General features: G+C 41.4%; 1 long non-coding RNA gene across 4 annotated transcripts in view; it reads left to right on the top strand.

The window, feature by feature from the left end:
• LOC137855992 (uncharacterized) overlaps positions 1-25,010 on the top strand; it is a 43,958-nt gene extending 18,948 nt beyond the window's left edge. For 3 of the 4 annotated variants that reach the window (XR_011096127.1, XR_011096130.1, XR_011096129.1), the window contains 2 exons: positions 20,328-20,600; positions 21,784-25,010. This is a non-coding gene — a long non-coding RNA (uncharacterized lncRNA). Of the gene's footprint in view, positions 1-20,327; positions 21,299-21,783 lie in introns of those variants that run through there. The other variant, XR_011096128.1, reaches the window with a different exon arrangement.
• Positions 25,011-25,957: the final 947 nt, after the last annotated feature.

Here is a 25,957-nt window from a genome sequence, read left to right as displayed (position 1 = left end):
AATTAGGAATTTAGAGAATTAGGTCACAATGCAGACAGCACGTTTTCTACAACTCTTATTTTCTTCACCTTGTGCAGTCCTATATAAATCCATGTAAAGTAGTTGCAAAGAGCCTTCTTCATTGCTAAAAAGAGGATTTTTATTATTTTTTTAAAGCTGTAATATCTAAGGTGTGAAAATCCCAAAGTGAAAACACAAGGAAGGTGAGGCTTCTTAGCTTTAGCACATACTAAGGAAAGAAAATTGACCTGTGTTTGGATAAATAGTGTTGATCTCCCCTACTTTTAATGTTTTCATCTTACTTCTGTAGTAAAACCAACTTACTCTACCTTTGCACAGGTAAAAATTGATCTGTGGTGAGCGAATGTTCCTGGTTAGCCACTGCTGACATAGCATACCAAATGTAACCTCCACAGAAACCTGTTCTTGAGGCTTGGGTCTGAATCTGCTTTGCCCCCTCATTCTGCATAGTAATCTGAAGAAATTTGGTACAAGGATGGCTGATGTTGTGCTGATTACTGGCACAAATGTCTGCATGTCTCCCAGGAGAGGGGAGAATGTGCTCCTTTATTTCTTTCTGCCTATTCAGGTCTCTCACTCACTAATTAGCCTGAGCATTCTCCTCACCTTTGTGCACTTACCCTCTTGATTACCCTGCTGCAGCCTTCCAGCCTGAGCCTTTACGTTTCAGTGCAATGTTTTTCCTTATAACTCAGACTGACCGCTGTTTGAGGTTGACAGGGCTATTTAGTACGTGCATGCTTGGGGTTGCCTAGAAGGCATTGCATTTTGGATCAGAAAAGTTCCAGAGGGTGTGTAATGAAACATTAAGCTAGATAAAACCAACTCTTTCCCCTTAGATATGGGAAAGTTTTTGTCAGGAGGAGGTTTTTAGCTACTACGAACAGATTGGTGTAAGTCATCAATGAGAATTAAAGATCAAGTCTCGGAATATATGACTATAGAGCTCCTGGTCTGAGAGGAGGTGTCTAGTTTTCTAATTGTTGTAACCTGGGGGGAAAAAAATAAATAACTTATCCAGATTCGCTGCTATCATGGCTCTGACTGGGACTTCTGGTTTAGCAGATGCTGTCAGGCTAAGAGCCTGATAGCCCTTTTTCTTTGTGCAAGTCATACACTGAGGACTGCAACCCTACAGCTGCTTTGCTCTCAGCCACGTTATTAACTCTGGTGGCACATCTCCTGTTTTACGTGATGTTTGTGACTGTTCTTCAGACTTGATTCTCCTGCTCTTTAAATGATGTAATTATTGCAGTAATGTTTGGGTTGTGAGGTGTGAAGATTGCAAAGAGGTATTTACAATCTATTGAATGCTGTATTAAAAATAATAAAGTATTGTCTGTAGAAACAAGAACATTCGAGCCAAACTTTGTTTCTATAATCTCTCTTGAGGAATAAGACACCAGTTGCCTGGGTGTCTTGCTGTGTTCTGAGGAGAGAAAAAAAAAGCATTAAAATGAAAGTAAAAACAATAAAACCAAACCCAGTAGCAGTTAGTACACGGATTTAAAAGGTGCCAGTGTTTTGGTACAAATTTGCAACCAAAAGGGCTGAAGTGTGCCTGGCTGAAATTGTGAACATTGTTCTCTTATCCCACTTAACTAAGCTATTTCTAAGTGAACAAAACAATTTTGAGATTAAAGGTATCCTGTGATGTATATATGGGAGTTAGCACAATGTGAGGGACTGATCTGAGTTGTATGAAACCTAAGAGGGGCTCAATTGCTTAGTCCAGAGAAGTTATTCCATCCTAACAGCAGCGTTAAGACTAATAAATGAACTAATACTAAGGATCTTAACAGCTTCTGCTAAAAAGCATAAACTACATTTTCCTGGAAATGAGAATAAATCAATGTGATAGACAAATTTAAAGATTTATTTTAAACTGAAAATGTAGTGCTTTAATCTGTGATTATGTGCATATTTTTTTTTTTTTTCAGAATGAGTATAATGACTTGCCTCTGCTCAAGTTAACTTCATTTTCCTGGTGGTGCTGAATTCAGTAGCTGCTGCTTCTCGGCTCAGGCTTAAGGCTTTTTGCTCCCTCTTTGAGGGAGGTGATGAGTGGGCTTCTCACACAAGACCAGAAAAAGTGGGGAAAAGATGAAGGCTGTACAAAGAGTCTACTGTCTTCCTCCATCTAGAGAACTTCTATATTGTTTTCCTTCTAGACATTTAACAAAGAAGGCAGCCACACCCTCGATAAGCTTTAACAGTATTCAAAATGTGCTCCTGTGATCTTTCCTTCCTCAAGTGTCTTTGTGTTTGCCTTGTTAGCTGTCTCTTCTCATGAGTCGTTGATCTGTGAGTAGGTGTGCAACAAAGTTCACTGTAATTACAGGGACTTCATCGTATGACAGGATGTTATCAGAACATTGCTAACATGAGGATTTAATGCTTTTCTACTGTTTTGCTTTGTAAAGTTTCAACAGGGTTTAAGAGAGCACCAATCTCAAATGTTCCATACTCTTACATAGAGTTTTAAATAGAAATGAAGCATAAATAGGTATAAATGTAAGTTAAGAAATTGTTAATAGTAGTTAAATGTCAGCTCTTTCACAATACTTTGAACAGGTACCTCATGCCTTCTATGTTTAGTATTGTGGCTCTTTCAAAGTTTCAGAGCTTTAACCTTAAATGGCCTCCTGTATTAGTTGCCACTTACAATGCAGTCGTGCTGGTGATTACAAGCATTTATCTAGTTTTGATATCAAGAAACTGCTATATGTAATTCTTTCTTTAGATGAAAAATATTTGCAAAATGGTCTTCAAGAAATTAAACCACCTTTAAATGTCTAAGGAGGAAATGAAAGTTTTCATGCTTAAACAGAAAAAAAAAATCAATTTAGGAGTAATAAAGAACTCCAACAAATCATTTTATATATGAATTTCCTTCTTTGATATTAGAAGAAGGAACATTTTAGAACAATTACAAAAGACTTTTTTTGTGTGTGCAAACTTTTTATTGGGATTTAAATAAGGTTTTCCTGTGAAAAGTTGAGACACTTCTCAACATAATACTTGAACATCAGCTCTGGTGAAATATGGATTTCAACTCAAACACCCCCTTTGAAGTATTCTGAGCACAATGCAATCTCTTTTAAAAGCCCAAAAGGGCTTTTCTAAAGTGTCTTATCAAATTTGTTTTTCAGAAATAAAATTCTATATGTACCAAACTTACATCTGAAAATAATCTCTCATCATGCCCTGGTTGTGAATAAGATAATTTTGTTTTTCCTTTTTTTTTTTTTTTTTTTTTTTCCAAAACTGTATTTGTTGATTTATTTGTCACTTGCAGTAAAAGAGCCTTATACGATATACACCTTAAAAAATGAATGTCATCTTTCAGAATACACTAGAAGAATAGATAATATAAAAGGTTAAAATAGAAATTATCATCTGCTATGAGACCTTCTCTCTAGACTATTTGTTATGGCTGCTAAGTCTCATCTTCTGATGTGTGAGGTGATCTTTAAGAGCAAAAGGAGAAATCTCCAGGAGTGCCCTTAATTTTCCTGAGCATTTTGTTAACCAGAACATATAATTGCAGACATCAGCGAAGATTGTGCCATCTCTCACCATCTGTGTATAATTGTGGATAACCTATTAAGAGTGCAGCGGTGGCAATTACAGGTGGGACTGGAAGCTTTACTTTTTACTAGGGTTGTCTAGCATTTCCCATTATAAGACTATTTTCTGTTCAATTTAATAACTTTCTAGGATTTAAACTCATTTTCCATGCTGGGTGACTGCCTCCAGCTCGTGTGTGTGATTTTTTTTTATTTTTTTGAAAAGGAGTGAAAATGCTTTTCCTTAAGGAAATAATTATAGTGACCCTTTTCCCTTAGAGGCATGGCATTTTCCCTCTTTCCTCAACCCTCCAGAGTCCTTCAGAGCAGAACTCATACAGCATTGTGCAGGAGGTCTGCCCTCCTGAGCAGGGTATTTTTTTTGTGCTTGTTAAAACCCTGCATGTTCGGGCCACGTTGCAAGCCTCAAAAACCCAGAGAGCTTGCTGTGGCTTTACAGCCCAAACCTCAGAAGGTTGGGGTGCCCGTGGGCCACTGATGGCCAGCAATCCATGAGTGAGCATGGCCAGGGACATGTGTCCAGGCTCTGTACTATGGCTCTCAGAGGAGGGTGTCCCTATCCACGTGGAGAGGTGCCGGCTGCCTTGAGGGTGCCGGGGAGTTTGGCAATGAGCCATTGGGGCAGATGCACATGGCAGGGCTGTAATGCTACAGAAGTAGCTATAAAAGAGCAGATGAAGGCACCCTTCTGGTTTCTCATGACAAGGTCACAGTGTTTGCTTCCTGAAATCCTGTCTGTCTTGTGACGTGTTTGACACCTCCTCTGTAAATGCTGTTGGGGTATGAGAGATGACAATCTTTGACTCTTCTGTTTTTTCTCCTGAAGTGACCATCTATCCAATTCAAGGGATGCACAATGCAGGCAGAACTTGTTTTACCAGCAATATTCCTTTTGTTCCCGGATTTTTTTTTGTCTCTACGTTCTCTGAGATGTTACAGAGGAATGTGTGGTTACAGCAGTTCCTAGGCTTGCCCCCTGTAGATGAAGATGGGTGCTCAGGTCCAGGGATCAGAAGAGAATGAGGAGCACCATACGGCCACTTATTGTCACATGGCAAGTCTTCAAAGGAAGCAAGGACTGTACTGAAATTCTGTTGTATTTGCTTATCCTACATGCTGGTTGCCTGCAATACGTAGAAATGTCTAGCTAGTTGTGAGCTGTTCACCTGTTAGTGTAATTCAGTAGCACAGCCAATAACTGCTAACTTTCTATGCCTCAGGTTGCAGCACCTAGAAAATGCAAGCCTGGTTAATGCTCTTCCTGTACCAAGGACTTCATATTCCTCCCTGTGAAACAAAATATGCACTTACTAAACCCTACAATTTTATGTTGCTTAATTTCCATTGGTAATAGCGAAAACAAATAGTTTAAGTGTGATTATAGAACTCAGTCTGCAGCATGTATTATTCATGACTCACCAGCACTCTTTTCTCCTTCCTTGCTGTGTTAATGTGGCCAGTCCATAAGGTGTGATATTTGGCAAACAATCTGTACGTGGTCTGCTTTGAGCTTTATGGTCTGCATTATGTGCCGTGTTACTTGGAGCCATTTGTAACGCAGCCGGAAATCGGATGAAAACAATTTCTCTGTGTGTAAAGGAGAACTCTAGAGTCGACTTGTTTCTCAGGACATCTGCTGTTTGCCAGGAGTGCAGGGAGCTCAGTAGCTAAGGATGGAGCCCAGGTCTGGTGCTGCCCCCAGGCCAGCAGCCCGCTTTGTCCACTGCTATACGGCTGGAGAGGTCTCAGGTAGGTCTGTGCCCCAGGTGGGAGCAGCAGCTCAGCACCACCTAGGATCAGTCCCTGCAAGGCTGGTTCTGCCCTGAGTCACACACGCTGCTCACGGTTCCTGATTGTGCTAGGGGGGAGCGGGAACTACTGAGGAATGAACTGAGCAGGGGAGTAAATAATGAAGGCAACAACTTGCGGGTCTTGTGTGCTGACATGTACAATTTGCCTCATGCGCTGAACATGTACCTATGTAACTAGGTTCTTGTTGAAAGCGATTTAGTTAGCTGGTAGCTCGAGTGTGGGCACTTTCCAAGAGATTAAAGTGCAGTTAATACCTGAAATGAATTAAGTTTGCTAGGAGCCAGAGCCATAAGATTAGACCCAAACAGTGATCTCTCCTAGAATGCCAATCTAAGGGAACTACAGTGAAACTTACTCCATACTAGCACGCCTTAATTTAAAGCTTTCACACTGCTGGAGCAAGCGGTACATGAGGCTTTGAAGTAAAGAAAACACATAACAACTGGTGGAGGTGATTACTGGCTTTTCATCGTCTATTGATGGTTATATAAGGCTGGTCCCTGGCGGTCCAACAGAATGGGCTGAAAACTCTGTAAATACTTATTCATAATGTCTGCCTGGTATCTAGAGATAGTTCAGCAGAAAGAGAGAATTTCCTCAGCTCTTTCAGACTGTGCTATAGCATGGTGTTGTAATGTGGATATATGGGACTCTTGGGGGAAAAAACACTTTTTCTTATTTCTTGTTGGATGCTCTGGACTGTGGGGAAAATACTCCCTCCCTGCCCCTCCTATTTCTTCTGCAGTTCAGAGCCAGTGAGGCTGCATACGCAATACATCTGGGGATTGTTCTGGGTGAGAATAGATTGGATGTGAACTCTGATATCTAATAATTTAGGGGTGTGTGTGTGTGTATACATACATACGTATATATATATATATTTATAAAATATACACTTACACAAGCTGAAAAGCTGTCATTCTGGAGCCAGATGGCATGGCATCTCTCCCACCTAGTGCTGAGCTGTGCCAGGTGGGCAGGAGGGTCGACCAGCAATGGCACCTTGGGGAGCAGCAGAGTGCCCTGGCCTAGCCTGCCTCTCCCCTTCCTTCCTCCCGTGCCCCTTTGCTAGCTCAGGCTTTCTGCAGGAGCCCACCCTCACTGCCTGTGCTCTAGAGAGATCTGCCACTGTGGGAGTTAGGCGAGGTATTTCCAGCTGTGCTTTTTCACACTCCAACCCCTACAGATAGCATTTCAACCCTTAGCTTGTTGCCTTCATTTCATGTGAAAGCCAGAAATTCTGCTTTAACTACTTAATTGGCTTAAAAGTGAAATAAATGGTGTTTTGTTGGCAGGCAGTTTTATCCTGTGTTTACTTCTTTCCCAGACATTTTACACTAGTGAACTGGCCTGATGATTTTTTTTAAAGTGTGTTGAATCACAATTGCTTGTTTCTGTACACCAGTCAGGATATGACAGTTTTAGAAAAGGTTCCTTGGAGCACTGCATTTCTCCTTCTCTTTGGCTTTCTTCCCTAACAGTAGCAAAGAGTTATCTTTGCTATCTCAGTTAACTGTGCTAACAGCAATCCTCAGTACATATTAAATTTGGATTGCCCAATTCCTTTGAAGTGCTATTAGGGTAATAACAGTGAGTCTGTAAATAGACTCCCTGGTCAGTACAGTTTCTTCCTCACTGAACACTGGCCAGGTTGTAGCCACTTACCTGAGGCAGTAACAAAAAGTTTTGAGGTATTTTGATACTCTGTGAAGCCAGCACAGTTTAGGACATCCTAGCCTGTCTCTCCTGATTTTCTGAAACCTCAACCAAATTGCTAGCAAGGTTCCACTAAGATAAATTTTATACTTGCTGAGGTCAGAAACAGGAAGAAGCTGGTTTCACTCACGATACCGGTTCTTGATTGAAAAGAACAGCTCATGTTTTGTATCTGTAATCCCTTCTCTTCCTTTCTGCCCCCTTCAATTTGTTTCAGCTCAGTTGTTCTGACTTTTTCTTACATATGTAAAATTGTTTTGGGGTTATGCTATTTGCATGTGGGCACCAGACTCGAGTGAATTACAGGTAACAAAAATGATCAAGTAGTAATAGTGAATTTGACTCCTGGATTCTGCAGTGGCCACACGACTGTCTTTTTTTTTTTAATTTTTATTTATTTATTTATTTTATTTTAAGACCTCCTTCTGCTGTTACCCTCTTTGATCTACCCAGACATTTGCTCCTATCAAAATCTGCTCATCCAAAACATGTTCCTGACAGTACTTTTTGGGAGTTGCTGAATGACAGTGAATAGAAGGGTTAATTTTTAAGTGTTTCTGAATGTCATTTTTCAGATGATAGACACCTTAAAATTAAAATGGATTCATCATTATGCACCACAACCATTGCTTCCCTAAATAAAAATGAGTAAGTCACCAAAATTAATCACTGAATTGCTTGGTATTTTAAATAGACCACAGTCATGTAGGTATGGGTTAAGTGAGTGGGTTTCCAGAATAATGTTTTTTATTATGTCTTTGTCAGTCAGGGCAATTTATTCTGGCATTGTTGTCAGAGGAGAGAGCGTGAATAGGGTCACCCTAGAGTATGAAGCAGTCACTCATGTCTATCAATCACGGATCTAAGCACATTTAAACTTGCTCGAGAAGTTCATTCTCCTGCTCAGGATTTATCTGATTCTTAATGCAGAAGCACTTTAAATACCAAATTGTATATAGAGCTCCATCATGTACCTAATTAATCTTTCATGCTCTCCTGTAGCTGCTGTGCAGCTGTTTCCAAGAGATTGCTCTGCACAAGGCTTGGGCTGTGTGGAAGATCCTAGGAAGGGACGCTGTACTTTCCTGAAAGGAAATGGAATTAGTTCATCATTTCTGGGTTAAAATAAATTAAAAAAAAAAAAAAAAAGGGGGGGGGGGAGGAAGACTTTGGGTGCATGGGGATGATGAAACATAACAGAGAAAACCAGGCTGCTTTTATATTGTGTCCCAAAACCTTGATGAGAAGACTCGGGGAATTATGGTGTCTGAGATGAGCAGTTGTTGGTCTCGCTCACGTCCGATTTGACATTATTCAGCCTCCTCCACTTCAGTTTATGAGGCTGCTGGTGCTGGAAGGTGGCTTTATGAATGCTGACTGGAATGTCACCTTGGGTTTCAGCAGCGGCCAGCTGAGCGTGGCAGGCATAGTCAGTGCCCGTGATGATGCCAGAAGTCTGCCTCTGGGTCTACATGGGGCTTGAGTCCCCTTAGCAGCTTCTGCAATGGAGAGAGCGAATGGTGTCACTAATCTGTACAGTCCTGTACCGATCCTTGTCCCCATAGACACTGAGTCTTGGTCCTCCTGGTGGTTTTCCTCTCTTCTGCTCCTCTGCTGAGCCTTGTGAGCTCTTCTCACCCTGTGTGGGGCTGGCTGAGGAGAGGATGTGTGGCCTTTGTGCCCCACTGGTGGTGAGGGCCTAATGGGGCCTGCCAGCCCCTGCAGGCCTGGGGTGGGCTGCAGTGGGACACAGGTGGCCATAGCAGGGGGGAGGAGGGTTTGTGCATCTTGCATTGCTGTTCTGTCTGTGGATCAAGGGATCTTGTCTTCCCGATCTGTTCCTATTCAACTCCTGGGAAGCTATCCTTCGTTATCGGTGCCTCCTAATGACTTGCTGTTGCTGCTTCAGGAACGTGGCAGAGGTGCCTAAATGATGTGGCCCATGATACCTGTGCTGACCCTGCTGTCATAGGCTACAGGCTATCCTGCCAGGGCTTTCAAACTGTGACAGCCCTGATGTAAGGGCAGAGCATGGTATTTTCCACTCACAAGCCCTGAAGTTGAAAGTGTGATAATTTTGTTTGCAACTAAATGTAACTACGGGTGCACGATTACCAGCACTTGTGCAACACATCTTAATCGTTGTGTGTGTATGGGGGGGAATGGGAGTAAATGAAATAACAGCTTGCTTTTAAAATATGTGGACTTTTAAATATCCGTGTGCCATTAATATTACTGTCATTTATTAGGTAGATTATTATTATTATTTTCAAAGGGAATTTGTTAGTCTTGTTGCACTGGCCCCAGCAGTGTGTGGTCCCTGTTTCCAAGGTGAGGAAGGTCAGCAAGACTGCTGAGTGATGTGGTAATAGATGAGAGATGGAGAAGATGAACTGCCTGGTCCTGCCCACTCACCTCCATCCTTTAGACAGAGATTGACTCTAGGACATGCAAGGGCTGCCAAGTAGTTAACCTGCTGGAAAAAAAAAAAAAAAAGTGCAGCTGCAAACAAATGAACTGTCCTTTGGTGAAAACATCTTAATGCTTCCTTAATTACACCCCTGTAGGGTATGCACATCTTAATAGCCAGCAGTGTCCACATGGAGATGGCAATTCAAACTTAACTCTTGCAAAGTTGCAGACAGAATGGATAAATAACCCCTTTACTGTAGTTTTTGAGAAGTCTTGAGGGAGAAGAAATTGAAATGGATTGGAGAAATGGGGTCTAAAGCGTCCGATATTATTCTCTTACATTTCTTTTCTGCCCCCACCGCAATAGCAATATGCGGTATAAAAACATCTTACTGAACAGATTCTCACAGCTTGTCTATTTGCATGGGAAAGTTTTTTTTACAAATTATTTCAGCAAAGCTGTACTAGAAAATTGCCTTTTGTGAACAATTCTCTTCCAGTGCAAACACATCTGCATGAGGAGGCAAATACAACTAGATTTATTTAAATCCCTGCTTTTGGCTACACTAATATCTGTCCCCCTTTGGGCAAGACTGAATGGATATCAGATTTTCAGATGAAACGCAGAAGTTAAGGAAAGGGTGATTACTGAAGTTATGTATACTGGTTTTCCCTTTCATGTCTCTGTTATAAGCAATATAATCTCCTGTCATGTATTCAAGTATGGGAAAATGTAACAATTTGTCTAAGCCCTCAAACTATGTAATTTGAAAGTGTTTCAGGTTGTAGATAATAAAAAAGATGCTTTTGCCTGAATCTGTCCAGATTTTGCCTTCAAGTCACTGAAATATGCCTACATGAGGTACTGCTGTACTGCCTTCTGACAGCTGGCTAAGTGGCTTTTGAGCAGAGAACCACCAGTTTTCTTGCATCTCAGGCAGTTACATGTTAGGCCCAATATTTAGTGATATCTGAGTATATAATTAGGTGGCACGGTGAGGATTTCTCCTTCTGTTTATGTGCAAGTAGGAGAGATTTAACCTGGAAGCAGTAGGATATAGAGTTACGGGAACCTGACAGCGAAGCAGGTTTTCTGCTTCAACAGATGCTCAGCAGGCTGTTTATTTGGGTCCTGTGCCTTGGGACCCAACTGTACTCTGCAGTTTCTTTTGCCTGAGGTGCAGCAGTACTGGCTGTCTCTTTATTTGGTGGTTTGCACACTGCCATCAATGACATGGGACCAAGCAGTCTGGATGCCTTGGGGTCTGAGGGCTTGTCCCTATCCCCCCTTCCTCATCTTTCCTAACTCTCGCTCAGATTCCCAGGTGCACCAGTGAAAAATTGACTTTTTGTTGAAGAAAATGAAAAGCTGAAGGGGGAAAGATATTCTTGGATCAAGTATTATCTTTGTGAACTCTTTCATTTCGGAAATGTTTTTGCTTTTAAGTATTTACACTTGAGTGCATTTTTAAATGAAATGTTTCCAAACAGTTAGATGGTGTCAAATTGAAAAGCTTTAAACATAAGACATATTTTCAGCCAAAATGACTTGCCAGATTTGGCATTAAAATAATCAGTAGTTTCAGTTGCCTTAAATTCATGCTTTTTGAGAGCACATGGGGTTGAAATACTGCCTGGAAATGTGCCCTGATGACTTCTGCATAGCCGTCTTTGAGGGCCTATTCTGGGACAGCATGCGGCCTTTTGGGCAAAATTGTCAGAAAAGCCCCAAGGTTGATGTGAATGAAGATTCAGAAAAGATTGTGTTTGCACTAACACAAGATTTCAGCACGTCCAGCAAAACTGTAACCCCCTTCTTCAGTTCCCTTGTTGCTTTTGCATGTCCTTCACGTGAGTGCCCTGTGAAGACCATGCATTTCTGCCTGCAGAAAACTCATCGGCTCTGACTCAGTTTCTGGTTGTTGTAAGTGTAAATACTGAGGGTGGGGACAAGGTGTATCTCAGCTGTTTTGGAGAACACTTTGTAACACCCCGTGTACCTCAGAGAACCTTGAGATCCTTTTCCTTAGAGCAGTTCTTTTCTGTGTAAGTATTGTCATAGTTTGAACATTATTTTTATCAAAATCATTAGCAATTTGTTTTTTCTCCTTTGTTAAAAATGATATAGGCATGCCCTTTGCCCAGGGCAGCAGAGTTTTAACCTCAAAAGGCAGAAAAGCCAGTAACTGAATATTTATAGGGACTTTGCTATTGCTACAACTGGGAAATACATATTTACTAGAGAGGCAGGGAAGTATAAGTCCTGGACAGAAGTAGTATGTATGAGGCAGCAGTCAGAATCTCTGCTGCTATCCTCTGAGAACAAAGAAAAAGTTCTTCAAGAAGAAGCAAAGATTAGTCAAGACTGGAGAGATGAATTTTATAGTCCAGACGAGGACTCTCCTGGCTTTCAGTGACTGGAACACGGTTTTCAGCTTGGCTCATTTCTTTTAAAGACAATGAGGATAGGTAGGAACAAAACTTGCATCAGGCTGCACGTGGCATGCCAGGCTACACTGGTTATGTCTTTTCAAGCATTGCCCAGAGGAAAGATGCTGGTGTCAAAAGTTTATTTTATTTTTTTTCTCATCTTCAAAAGAAGAACTCCAGGTAGGTGCAGTCAGCAAAGGATGATCACTGCTGAACCGCAAATTAGATTGGAGTGACTCTGAGTAGGCTTTGTAAATTATACAGCTAAGACTGAGAGCTGCAGTAAACCCTTCAAATTTAATTTGAATGTGGCAGTCATCAGTGGATGAAAGATTTCAGGACATCTGAGCTTTAATTCTTCTATTTTTTTTTTTTTTTTTTAAGGAAATGAAAGAGAGGGAAAGAGAGGCTCCCATCACAACAACGTAAAACATTGGCCTTCGATAGGTTATTCAGAGCAGTTGACACATTAAAATGAATGTAATATCAATATTATAATCAAGGCACATAAGCCTCAGAACAGTGCAGGCTCACTTTTTTCCCTCTGACTCATTATTTATACAAATCTGCACTGCCATTCTGCAGTGCTTACTACAGAAATACCAGTTTCCCTTGTAGTGCTGGCTCTCAGCCTTTTGCATGCTAATGCAATATTCTATTTCTAACTTGACGGTAATAGATTAGCAAATACATGAGGCTATCATTTCTCTGCTAATGTGATTCCAGCCATGCAGAAAACTTGAGGTTTGTCTTAAACAGGCCAACTTCTGAGCATTTGTCATATGAAATTCAATTTAAATAATTTCTAATTTAAGTGTCTACTTTGTTTTCTGCCTTTCATTTGTTTTTCTTCCAAGAAAACTGGAAAGAGTTTGCATTAATGGGGGGTGGAGGGAAGTTCTGTTTGCCTGAGTCAGCTAATTGTTTCAACCTTTGTTATCCTCTCCTTGAAGGTGAGGTGTATTTTAAGTTCTGCATGAAAGAGATGTCTTGATTAGAACAGGAGAGCTTCAGCCCCCTTCTGGAGGGCGGATGGACACTTCAGCTGTTGTTTTGCTTTTGGCTCTTGTTCTTTCTGGTATATCTGCACAGATGGTGGTGCAGTCCAAGAACCTGACAAAGAAATGCGTGTACCAGATCCCAATTATATTGTAATTCTCCATGTTTTCAAATACTGACTTGTGGGCAGCATTGTGAAACTCTTCATGTATGGCCTGCTGGGCTGACGGAACTGTAACTCTGAGAAATTGAAGTAATTTTATTCTTGTTTTCAAAGTGAAAGAAGAAGGGAGAAAGCTATTGAAAGGTCTTCTAAGAGGGCTATTTTGTTGAAGTAATCAAACCAGGACTGCAGAGCTCCTTAAGTGCCACAGTGTGGGATGTGCACAGGGTATTAATAATGCTTCTTTCTGGCCTTCAAGCCCTGGCTGTAGAAAGCAGCATACCTGACTTTCCCTGCCTGGTTCCCAGGTACCAAAGCACTCACGTGAGGAAATGCCACCTGCTTCCTACCACTGAGTCCCAAAGAGGCTGTGAGAAGGGGAGTTTCTGGGGACGTGCTGGCCCGAGTGACCACTGCTTTCTTGCTTCCTCCCAGGGTTGGGATCTGGACGATCCAGTGGTGCCCAGTGCTGCCAGTGGTCAGGGAGGGAGTCCTGGCACAGAGACAAGCTGAGGGTGGTTATTACTTGTTTCTGTGTTGCATGACCTGGAGATGCTGTGTCACAGTCTGAAGCCTTTGGGTTGTTTTGGAAAACAGGATGGTGACATGTAGGATGCTATTGAAATTTGGGATAGGCTTAGGATGTAAAGGGGAGGATAGCCCTTCTGATTCTTTTTTTTCAGGCACAGAGCAGACACCACAGTTACAAGTCAGTCATTTAGAGTCCAATCCTTTTCCTGCTTTGCATTTTATAGCTTTTAGACTTTGCACTTCTACAGTTAATTTTTTTCATCAAGGATTGCTTATGCTGAGGAAAAATTGCATTTTTAAAATGTATATCTATTTGCTCTGGGCTAATCTCAGGATGAGATACAATAGCTTAGGGATCTGGGAAATAAGATATTAGTCAATGCTATCTTTCAGTTCCTTTATATGGCATAAGCAGATTCACTTCACTCGTAAAATATCCTCATACACTTGTATTTTAAAGATGATTTTCTCTTTGTCTGTCTACTTCTATTATTCACATTGCTTTGATATCTGCATGTCAAAGCATTCCAGAGAAAAATCACCTTACAGCTGAGAGCAAGTGTGAAACATTTTAGCTCAAAAAGAGAATTTTTCATTAAGATATAAATAAATAAGAGTATGGATTATATTTGAAGGTAGGTCTTATTTATTCAGCATCTACAGCTGTGGTTGTGTTTTACAGAATAATGTAAAACGTATCCCTTTGTTTTATAGAACAGTTTCTCTTTGCCTCTGTAGACATCAACAGTTGGAGTGAATAACATTAATTTGATCCTGTCTCTTTTCACATTTATGGGAGCTTTTCCATCGACTACAATGAAGCCAGAAGCTGTTCTAATATGTTTTAACTTAGGTGTCAGACAGAGTTTAAACCTGGGTAAAGCTGTTTTCTGCCAGAGCTGTATTACTTTATTTTTCACTTGTGTGTGGTTCTCCGGTGTGTAATGGGATGTTTATCCAGACTTCCAGGTGCCTGCATGAGAGTTAGAGAAACAAGAGCTGTTTGATCTTACCCTTCCCCTCTGGAAAGGTCTCTCTCCCTATGCAAAGCATGGTAAGAAAGGTTTCCTTCTGTAGGTCAAACTCCAGCCCTGGTGGGTCTCCATAAAACTGCTCTGGAAATCACCCTGTTGGGGGGCCACCACATGTACTTGCTAGGGTGCTTCCAAAAACTAGCAGGGCTTCAGCATTCTGTCAAAACCAGAAGAGCAGGATTCATTACAAATCTTGTTTCTGTGGTCTAGGGAAGGAGTTTAAACTTGAGGCATTTTGGTTACTGAAAGACTTCGAGTCTCTAAAAGGCGAGAGATTTTTAGAATCAAAATAAACTTCCCTGGAGTGCTTGCAGGCCTAAGGTCTCATATCTTGTCTCTCAGATGGAGAAGTGGATTGAGGCTTGACTTGAAATGTTAATATCACAACTGAGAAGGCTGCTGCATCATTCAGTCTGACTCCAGAGGGAAAAGACCAATCACTTTAGAGTTAAGATGCATGAGTGAGAGAGTGCACATGGGCCAGGAATGATTGACATCAAGAGAGGTTTTTTTTGCTCCGCTGGTTGGTACCTGAGAAGCTCCCTAGGCTTAGAATAAATAAGGGTCACTGAAGAACAGTACTCAAGGCTGCTGCTGCCACATAATCTATGGGTATGATAACGAATTTCCATGCTCTGGAGAATGGGATGCTATATTTAAACTGTTTAAGCCATGAACAGGTTTATACAACAGTGTCTTCCTTTTAGCTAGCAGCTGTGTAGGATCTTCCATGAAATTTGCTGGAAAGAGTAGGTTAAATAATAGTTTAAAAAACAAACAAAGCAAAACAAAACAAAACAACCACCAGCAATATCCTAGTCTCCACAAGCAGTCACCACATAATTTAGGCAATTGAACCTGTCATTCCAGATCCTAATCTGATAGTGCAGTGGGAATCCTGCACTGATATAGCCAGGCAGCCAGGGTATGGTTTGGGGAGTCTGGATTTATTATTGGGTTATGTTCAATAAAACATGTCAGAGTAGATTTCTGTTCAGGAGGTGATATGTAGGCCTAACTCTGGGTTTTGTAGCTATTCCATGAAACAGTTTCTTGAAAGAGTCTTAAAAACTTAATGCAGTTAAGGTTTTGCTCAGCCAATTTATGGCGTCTCCAAAAATAAATACAGTTTCAATAGAACGATGACTCCCTTGAGAGCTGAATCCATCCGTCTTGAAATTTAGTTTTGAAACGAGAGCTGACAATTGCTTCAACAGTCAAAGTGTCTTTGGTTTAGTCTGAGGACAGTCACCGTGTGACTTTTCCTTTCTAGGCTACGTAAGGCAGAAGGTCACAGGGAGGAGGACTGTTTCTTTCCAGCATCAGAGCTGGCACTAGTTCTCACTGTGATTACAAAGAGAATTTCCTATCTTGGCTTTGGCAATGCCAGTGGCCTGCTGTGTAATTAATATGTACCGGGGCTACTGAGAGGGGCAGTAGCATGGAGGAGAACTGAAAGATAATAGTGTCAAAGCCCTGAAGAGTCACCCAGTGCACGAGTGGTATCTGTCTGAATGAAATGTCTTTATTTGGTAATTCCATAGTGGAATGGTATTTTGGGTGTCAGCTGTATGGCCAGCAAGACACCAAGCTGCTAGGCAGGCATCAAACACAAATCAGGGCTGCTATCTAGCTTTGGTTATCTTGAATCTTTTTGATGAATACGTACTACTTTTTCATTATGTTTCTTCTAAGAAGAATGTCTACATTTTTTTTCTTAAATTGGAAATAGTCGTATTGACAGATATTAATGATCACATAAGAGACTCATTTTAGTTATTGTGCTAAAGTGATTTTTGAAAAAATCAGCTCCTGAAGCCTAAGTTTTCCAGTGTTATTACTTTAACTTGAATCTCAAAGGCTTGAAACTCTGAAGCAGCATCTGGTTTGATTTAAAAATAAATAAAAGTTAAAAGTCGAATCTGCTTGTTTCTCAAGTTCTCTGATAGTAGCTCCAAAAAAAATCCCCTATCACCTCCTATAAAGAGGTCTTGGAAGGTTTTAATGTCAAGCTCTACAAAGTACATTGCTTACAAAACACCGTATTCTGTCACTATAATAATTTGGTTTCTACATCAGCATTTAAGAATTTATTTTCAGAATTGTCTGCAGAGGAGTGAATGAAAAAGCAAAACCAAGATTTTTCACGCTTATTTTAACATATATGAAAGTAGGAATTAAAGCATTCCTTTAATATTAATGGTGTTTGCTGCTTTGTTGGCAACATGTAAGTATCAAAATACATAGATTCTCTTTTATGCCTGGATTTCTGATCATGCTGAGAAACTATTGTACTGCTTGTGCATCAGAGAGGAACATACACGTATGCATCCCATGCGACTAGGAAGAAAGGGTTTGTGGGTTCTCTAGCACTCCTAATGCTGTTAAACCAACCTCTTGTGGCACCGTGCTGTGTGTGTTGTCATCAGAGGAGGTGGCCAGCTTTATAGCAGCTTGTTACGGAGAGGACTTAATAGCTTAAAGTAGCCCCAAATCATTTTTGAATTAAGTGAAATCATATTTCATAGTAATTTTATATATATTGAACTCTTCATGTTGAAGTGCTTCCTCAGTAGGATTCTAAGATGACCACGACTAGTAGATATGTTACTAGGGCAAAAGCACAGCACCCTGAGTTATAGAATTGCTATCACAACGTTATGATAACTGGTAGCACTGCTTATGCATTTTAATTTTTCTCCATTTCTGAAGAGCAATCATACTTAGAAGGGGGGTTACCAAGGCACTGCTTAAGGCATAATTCCACGCCTAAATTCTATAGTAAGATCTTGCAGTTTTGGTTAAGTTTTGGCACGTTGGGGCTCTTTATACATATCTTAAAGAAGTGTGCCTATTTTTCAACTGCTGGAAGTAGTTTGTGCCAGACAGAAACCAAGCCTAAACAGTCTCTGTCATGGTTAGATCTATGGGTCTGCACCCAGCGTATGGCCTAAGAATAGCGGTGCTGAGCCCAGTCGCCTTTGTGTGCTTTATTTGTTGAGCGTTGCATTAGTGATATATTCAATCCGCTCTTTGCCTGGTATTTGAAGCATGGAACTAGGCACTCCCTGGAAGTGGATTTTCTTTTTTGAAATGACAGCCAATTTACAGTAATTAATGTGATAAGGACAGCAGCTGTAGCAGTCTCTAATTCCTTAATCTTAGAGTAAGAGCTAGAAATGGATTAGTTAGAGATAAATATAGCTTATGGCGTTTTCTCCTGAGAACAAGCCCTTTAAAAATACTGCATTCTTGTAGCAGGACTGGCCAGCGGTGATGAAAGCAATTTTCCTTTGCTGGAGGGAATTATCCATGCTGGACTGAATGGAAAGAATAAATGTTGGCTTACTTTGAAGAAGGCAAATACAATTTTGACTGGAGGCAGTGAAGATAGTTTTGTGGGCTGATCTCGAGAGTGCGTTGGCCCCAGTAAGAAGGGTGTCTAGGTTCTGTCTGGTGTGCAAGGGTTTAATGCACGTGTCAGCCAGCGGACTGGGAAACTGGAGGAGAACAGATTGGGGAAGGGATGCTGCTGTTAGCACTTCTGCTGAGAGGCTTTTTTGTCCTTCTTGTCCTTCAGTGCTCGAAGGAGTGAACAGGAAACATCGCAAGCATAAGGTGAAGAATATTTTTAATTAACCAGAATGTGTATATTCCCAATTCATTTATGTTTCCAAAGGTCACATAGGATTTTTTCCTCCATTAAAGAAATCATCACTGTATTCATAAGTGAAACTCACTTCCAGAACCTGTTGGAATTGTTTAAATGAAATGTACTATGAAAGAAAAGTCCTAAACTGACTCTAATTGAGGTACTTAGACACACCTTGACTTAATCATTTGCAACCCCAGTGTATTTATACGTCTAATCTGGAGGACAAGCTAATTTGATCTCTTTACTCTTATGACCTTTGCTGAGACAACCAAGAAAGCTGTTGGAAAGTGCTCGGGCTGTTTCATCTAGGGGTGTTGTCCCCTAGAGACTAGTCTGAGGTTGTTATCTCTGACAGATGAGATCAGATTAATTTTTGGTTGCTGGATGAAGTATTAAAGCAGGTTCAGACCAAACCAATTTCTGGTAGTTTTTAAGAAGGCCATGATTTTAAAATCCTTGCTAATTGAAAATAAATTAGATCCTTAAAAGTTGCCATGCAGTTAACCTGGTTTATTATCCTTCCCAAAAGCACAACATCCACTTGCCAGAAAATAGCTAATAATTTAGTGTGCATAGACTTGCGAATGGTAAAGCTTTGCGTTGGTCTGCGCTGACCTTTCTGTCTGATTTAAAGTCTGTTGTGAAAGAGCTCTGAGGAGAATCCCCGCATCTTTCACTGCAAAGGTGAAAGCTTTGATGTGAGCGCTCAAGTTAAAGGCTGCTGTGGGGGGAAAAATGAACAGCTAATTCCTTGGTGAGGTTGGCTGGGAAAAAAAAAAGCCTCTATTGAGCACAGCCGTGTCAGGGTGTTATGGATGTTAAATATAATTTTTGTGGTGGTATTGATTTGGAATTGTAGTTTTGGAAACTGAGAGAGAGATGCTGAGGAAAATCAGCATATGTTTTAACCCGTTTCCTGTTAATGGTGCAGGGAGTTTGTTTTAGCCACCAGAGATGTGCTAAACCTTTAAGGAAGTCCTTTCCTGGCATTTGAGATCCCTTCCTGTTGCATCCATTTGCAAGCCAGGTGTGCTAGCATCCAGCAGACTCCACATCTCCCACGTCCTGTCTGCTTTCCAGCAGGCTGCTGGGGCATTGCAGAGCCACCAAGGAGAGCTCCGTGTGGTCTCTGGTCACTGACAAAGTGTCCTGTGCCCACAGCAGTGTGTTTGCACCTTCCTGCTGAGTCTGGGAGGAGAGGTGACTGACTGTGCTCCAGAAGGGCAACTCTTCATCACCTGCACTTCAGGTGATCACAATGTAGGTCTTGCTTCAAGCGGTGCTGTAAAACTGTTCTGTCGAGGTGGGATTGGTACCTTATGTGAGCAGATACTTTCCTGCACATTTCCTTGCCATGTTGTGCCTTTTCATTGCTGAATATGGCCATTTCTTTGAGATGAGATACATCAGTATCTCATATCTTAGAAGTGAATTGATTTTTTCCCCTAGTTCCTGTTCAATAAGAACTTTAACAAAACTTTCAGGAAGGAGAGGTGTATTTTCATTGCTCAAGTGTGCCGGAGCGCTTTTCAGCTATTTCCAGCCTGATGGTGTTTGTGAAAAGTTACGAAGCTGCTGTTCTCACTCATGTGGAGTAATAGTTTTGCAGAAATCAGCTGGACTATTATTGAGGCAAAATACCACTCAGCATGAGGAAGGCTGGTAGGGGGAGGCGATGTGCAGCACAGAGCTTTAGGTAGTGCTTATAATAACCACACTGTTTGTTCTCCACACTGGTGTCTGTGCTGTGGCAGGGCACTGGAGCATCAGTGATTGAAAAATTGATGGCATGTGGCGATGTGTATGTTGGCCAGCTCTGAGGATGTATTTGTCATGGTGTGCCTGTTCTGTGAAGCAGCAATGAAGCAGTTAAGATAGATGGGAATCGTGTGGCTAAAAATCCCGCATTTACTTTGAAAACTCATCCAAGGTGCTTACAGACCGTTTTTATTGCTGTCCCTCAGGATTTGTGCACAGTTTCTGGAAAACACAGTGTATGCTGCTGATAGAGATATGTCTCCTTTTTCTGCCATCCAAATGCCAAACAAAGAGGAATGGAAACCAAATGGAAGTAGAGTGCTTTTGTTCGTGAACTGAAAAATTTATGGATATTTGTAAAAATGCAGAAGAACTTGGTCTGCTGCTGAGAAGCAAAGATAAGAAGTAGAACCTGTCACTGGCAGGGTATTTTGGGGTCAGCTTCAGGCAGGGTGCGTCAATCCCTGGATGCCCACGTGGTGAGTAGATTCCTGCCTAAACAATGGGCCTGAGGTGCCTCCTTTTTAACATGCCTTTGACTTGACAGAGCTGGTCATTACTTTGGCCGCTGAAATGATGGAGGGTTCACGGACTGTCTCTGCTGAGTAATAAATAATGAGTCTGATTTCACTGGGACAGAGCATCTGGGCTCATGATTAAAAAACAAGTGCTGCTATTATATACTTTTGGAATTACTTAATTGTGAATACTTAAGCAGAAACTCAGTTCCTTCACTGCACAGAAGACTGTTGTGTTTGAAACAAGTTATTAGCTTCTGAAAACATAGACTTTATCTTCATTTAGAACTGCATATCCAGTGCAGCAGCCCTCTCCCCTTGCATCCCTGGGCCCTGTGTGGCTGCTTTTGGGAGTCTTGCTGCAGTTCTAATCTCGGTGACCTTTTGGAAGGCAGCGGGGGGAGGTTTCACTTCCCTCTGACAACTTGGAAGAGGTTGAATGAGATTTATTGGAATCACTTGCTCTGCTATTGCTCTTCCTCCTTCCATATGAGTATTGTGCTTCCCTTTTCCCTGTCTTCCTTCCTCATCAGTGTTTGCCAGTGATGTCCTTAGGGGCTTCTGAAATTTATTTTTGAGAATCAGAGTGGGAACTTTTTGCAGGAGATTTTACAAAATGCAACAACTGGAGGAAAGAATAAACAAATTGTGGCCAGTGAGCTCTTCCAGAACAATCACTGCTGTTTGCAGGTTACTTCAGAGAATGGTCATTTGTTGGTGTGCTCAGTAATTTGTAAGTAACAATTAGCAGTGTCAGGTTGTCCTAAAGCTTGCCTGGCAGTTACCTGGACTTAGAAGTACAGAGTCCAGTATATATGTATTGTTTTTATTTAAATATTTTTGCGTGTGTGTATAGACATATCAGATAGGGCTGAATCCATGTCTTCAGTTATACTGTAACCAAAGCCACACTTGGTATTCCTGGATATTGTAATTATAAGGTCAATGAATTACTACTGGATGCCTTCTAAGTCTGTGTAATGCCTTTTATAATCAAGTACACACAGTGCTCTTGCAGCTGCAATTGTCTGAAGTGAAGAAAGGCTTGTAGAAAGAGATTTGGCTTTTTATTAGCTGGAAAAATCAGAGAAGCTTTCAGATACTTATGCCAGCTATTTTTTTTTTTTTTTTGCTTCTGTTTCAGCAAGAAGGTCAAAGTAATCAAAGTATCTAAAAAGCACATCACAGTAATGTCTTGAATGTTAGTAGAAATCTGATTGTGTGGACTCCAGGAGCAATCATTTTGTATTGAGCAATACTTCCTGCCTCACCAGGTAAATACCCCTTGGATCTTGGCTCTTCATTTTCACAAATGTAAGAACATTTTTAAGCCTTATTGGGACAGGCTGGGGGAGGCTGACTGGAGGGACGTGAATTCAATGTGAATGGAGGCACTTCTAATGCTAATATACCTTCTACAGCATCAGTAATAAACGCTGGAATAGGGTGTTGCTGGCAAGTTTATAATGACAGGCTGCAGCAGTGTCGTTTTCTGTTGCCATTATGATCTGGTCCCGCTAACTGGGCTGGATTGCTTTAAGGCTCCGTGCTTTCTTTGAATTACGGCCTTTGCTTCTCGACTCTTCAGGAATCTTTCATTGCTGCCTCTCTCGACATCTATTTGCAGCTTCACCATTGCAATGAAAGGGATCAACAAACACAGAGAAAATTAAAGAGGCCATTGCATTAGAACACGTAACTATTCACAAAATATATTGGGCTATAAAATTGGTTACTTGTTTTCATTACAAGGGCTCCATGGCTAATATTATATTATACAAATTAGACCATTCTTTTAACAATGACTGTAATGGGGATGATGTACTGAAAGCCTTAGTTTTGTTCTTCTAACAGCATCAATATTGAAAGTTTATGTCCTCCTCTTAATAGCTCTTTTACTAAACAGAACTTACATTTGAGGCCCAAAGACTTCTTTAATTGCACTGTGCTAATTAGAAATGACGCGTTAGTAGGAGTTTTACAGATGCTATGCAGCTGGCCACAGGAGGGCTACTTGCAACATAACATGAGTTCAGTAATGTGGCACTTCCAGATTATGATGGGTATAAAAATTACTTTTCTAAGTTGTGCCAAAGCAGGCTTTTTGGAGGGAAGGATGAAGTTTTGAGGAAAGCAAGCTTAATTATTCTAATCTGAAGAGGTTAAATTGATGATGATGGCTTTTCAGGGAGGGGCCAAGAGAAAAGGGAAGAAAATCAGGTTACAAAGTGAGAACAGCTAAGGAACAAAGAAGAATACTAGGGTGGTGTGGGGAGTGAGGACTGAAAAGGTTATAGTTGCTAAAGGTATGATCCGCTAGTGTTCAGAGATTATCTTTTTGGGCATATTCCCCTTTGCTTTTTTCTTATGTGAAAGAGCACATCTCATGCAAGAAAAGGTATTTAAATTTTTTTGTTTGTTTTTGCATTGTGCTGACTTGGTTGCTGCTTTCCATCTAGTTGGACCGGATGGAATTATGTTTATTTTGGCTGAAATTCACCAGTTAAATATTTACTGTTTGGTGACTGATGTCTACCAGCAGTGCTGAGGTCTGATCAATTTTAACTTCTCTTTCCACTGTACTTGGTGGTCCAAGTGATGAGAAGGCTGTTTTTGCGTGTAGGAATTTATTATCCTGATGTTTACATATTTTAAATCAAATCCTGCATGCAGTTTCAGATGTAGATGCACGCGTAGGCTTCTGGTAAGAAACAAGGATAAATGTGCATTCTACTGAAAAGTGAAACGCCTAAGATCTCACATTTTCATGCAAAAACACTGTGATACCTTAATTCTCTATTCCAGAAGAGCCTTCAGATCTGCCCTCACTGCTCTGGTTGCTCGGGATGCAGGCCATGTCCAGTTATTGTGGGGAGCTCTAACAACTGACAAAACCTTTATCTAAACCTCCATATGGCACATCACCGAAGTACCTAGACATGTGCACTTTTGTCTTTGGTCATTTCGTACAGAAAATACAATTAGGCTTGGCTGTCAGACAGATGAAATCTGTCACATTCCTCCTGTAGGAGCTGAACTTGGTCCAGCCCAATAAATAGGAAGAATACTCACCCATAAAATTGCAAGTGGCGCCTGTGATTTCAATGCACGTGGGCTAAGATTCTGTGGAATCTGGCACATGCCACTTTCTGGCTGAACAGCCTGTTTCTGGGATCAGCGCTGCTTCCCTGCTCCGCCACACTAAAAACCCTTGCAATAAAGCTGCAGATGGCTTTGCCACACCTTCCCTAAAAGGGCAGTTTCCTACAGAAAGTGGGACTTTGTAGCTTTCTGAGGAAGAATCTTACCATCGAGATTTGCTCAAATCGCCTTACTAGAAAAACCTCATGAAGTGATTTGCTTTGTATTGCTCCTTCTTGCATCTTCATAGTTTTTAACATGCCCTGCCTGCCGTAGACATGTCAAAGAGGAGGAAAAAATTACGACCCAATCAGAAGTTTCATAATGTCTTGTTTTCCTGTTCCTGAGTTATCCAGCAGCAGGTCATATTTCACAGAGCCATTTGTTATTTGCAGTGGTTGAAATCGGGCTGATGTTGGACAGGCTGGTTACCCTCAGGTGAGCAGTCACAGGTAACTGCGTGCTGGGAGCTGTGCCTTGGGTTAGGTGGGGATTTGGGCTATGTGGAGCTGAGCCCATTCCTTGGCTGCCTGGTTATTATGTTATGGCCCCTCTTTCAAGGATGGAGGGCTCCAGATGCCCTTTACTGACAGCTATGGGGGCAAGCTTGCAGAATAATTATCACCAGTGGTGTAACGGACAGTATATCATTCTCTTCTTTCACATTATTTCTGACAAAATGCCTTTAGGTGTGCGTGTGACAATTTTATTTTCAAAAGGGCGCAGCCTTTTATCACGGCATTTCTCAGGGCAGCAGCTTGTGTATTAGAGCATCTGCCAGGGGGAATTGAGGTATTGCCTGTATTTTTCTTGACACAACATTGTATTTCATACTGTAAACCTAACAAGTAGGTGGAATTAACTGATCTTCACTTGTACCATGGCTATGTGTTATCACACTTGATTATCACCTGTGTGCACAAAATCCATTTTGTAAAGTTGTCCTTTAGGACATTGTATGTCAACAAAACATTAAATGCTCTTTTCTTGTCCTGTCCTGTACAAATACTGTATGACGGTTACCAACTGCTTGAGTTTACTGGTCTGTCTTCTGTTTCCATCCCTACAATTGTCCTGCTATTGCAAACAATTTAGTAATTGTGCTGTCTGGTCCCAGAGGTTTCAGTACTGCGTGTTGTTCATTTAACTAATTGCATGGAGCCCTGACTCTAGCTGAAAGAACAATGGTGCATTAAATCAATAGTATCACACGTGGGGGTATTTGCTCTATCTGTCAAGTGTGCTTTCCAAACACCGCTCCTCACCTTGTGTTGTGGCTGCCAGAACCAGCCAGTTCTGTGCTCCACCAGCACAGTGAATCAGAGAATCAATAAAGATTGGAAGAGACCTTTAGGTTCATCTGGTCCAACCATCACTCTACCACCAATATCACCCACTAAACCATGTCTCTAAGCGCCAGGTCCAACCTTTCCTTGAACACCCACAGGGATGGTGATGCCACCACATCCCTGGGCAACCTGTCCCAGTGCCTGACTGCTCTTTCTGAGAAGAAATGTCTCCTAAATGTGGGCTCTCTGGGTTGTGGCAGGAAGCGGTGTGCTAAGGACCCTGTGCTCAACAGGCTTGGGACCACGTTTACTGCTGCCTGCTGCTGGGCATGAGGCTGTGTTTGTGTGAGCAAGGTCTTCAGGAGAGGGGTGGTGATCACTGGATGCTTCTGCAGTCTTGGGAGAACTTGCTCATGGTGTTGCTGGTCCCTGCTTCAGATTTATTTCCTTCTTTGCATCCTGGTCACTTAATGGTCAACTGTCCATATTTTTTAATTCTAGGGAGCTAGCTGAGGAGGAGTTGCTAAAGAACTGCTCCTTAGAGGCTTTCATGGGCACCAGCTTTACAGCTTATTTCTGAGCAGATAAGTGCCTGGACTACAGGCAATAGCTGCTACTGTTAGGGTCGAAAGAGCATTACCCAGTGGGGGGGCACTGCCAATGGGCTGAATGGGCATGAATTTGTATTGCTGTCCCAATTCTAGGTATTCAGGACTGAAGTCTCCTGGAAAAACAGTCAGAGGTGAAGCATTACTTCTGTGTGTTGATATGTATGCTCTGTGGAAATAAAGCTTTGCTTTTCAGGTGCTGTTAATATTTTCCTAAAACTCTATTCAGTAATAAGAACATAAAAAAATGTTTTAAAGAACTACTTGCATCTCAATTTGC

Source organism: Anas acuta, chromosome 4 (genome assembly GCF_963932015.1).
Source record: "Anas acuta chromosome 4, bAnaAcu1.1, whole genome shotgun sequence".
Lineage (NCBI taxonomy): Eukaryota > Metazoa > Chordata > Aves > Anseriformes > Anatidae > Anas > Anas acuta.
This window is presented reverse-complemented; position numbering and strand designations above follow the sequence as displayed.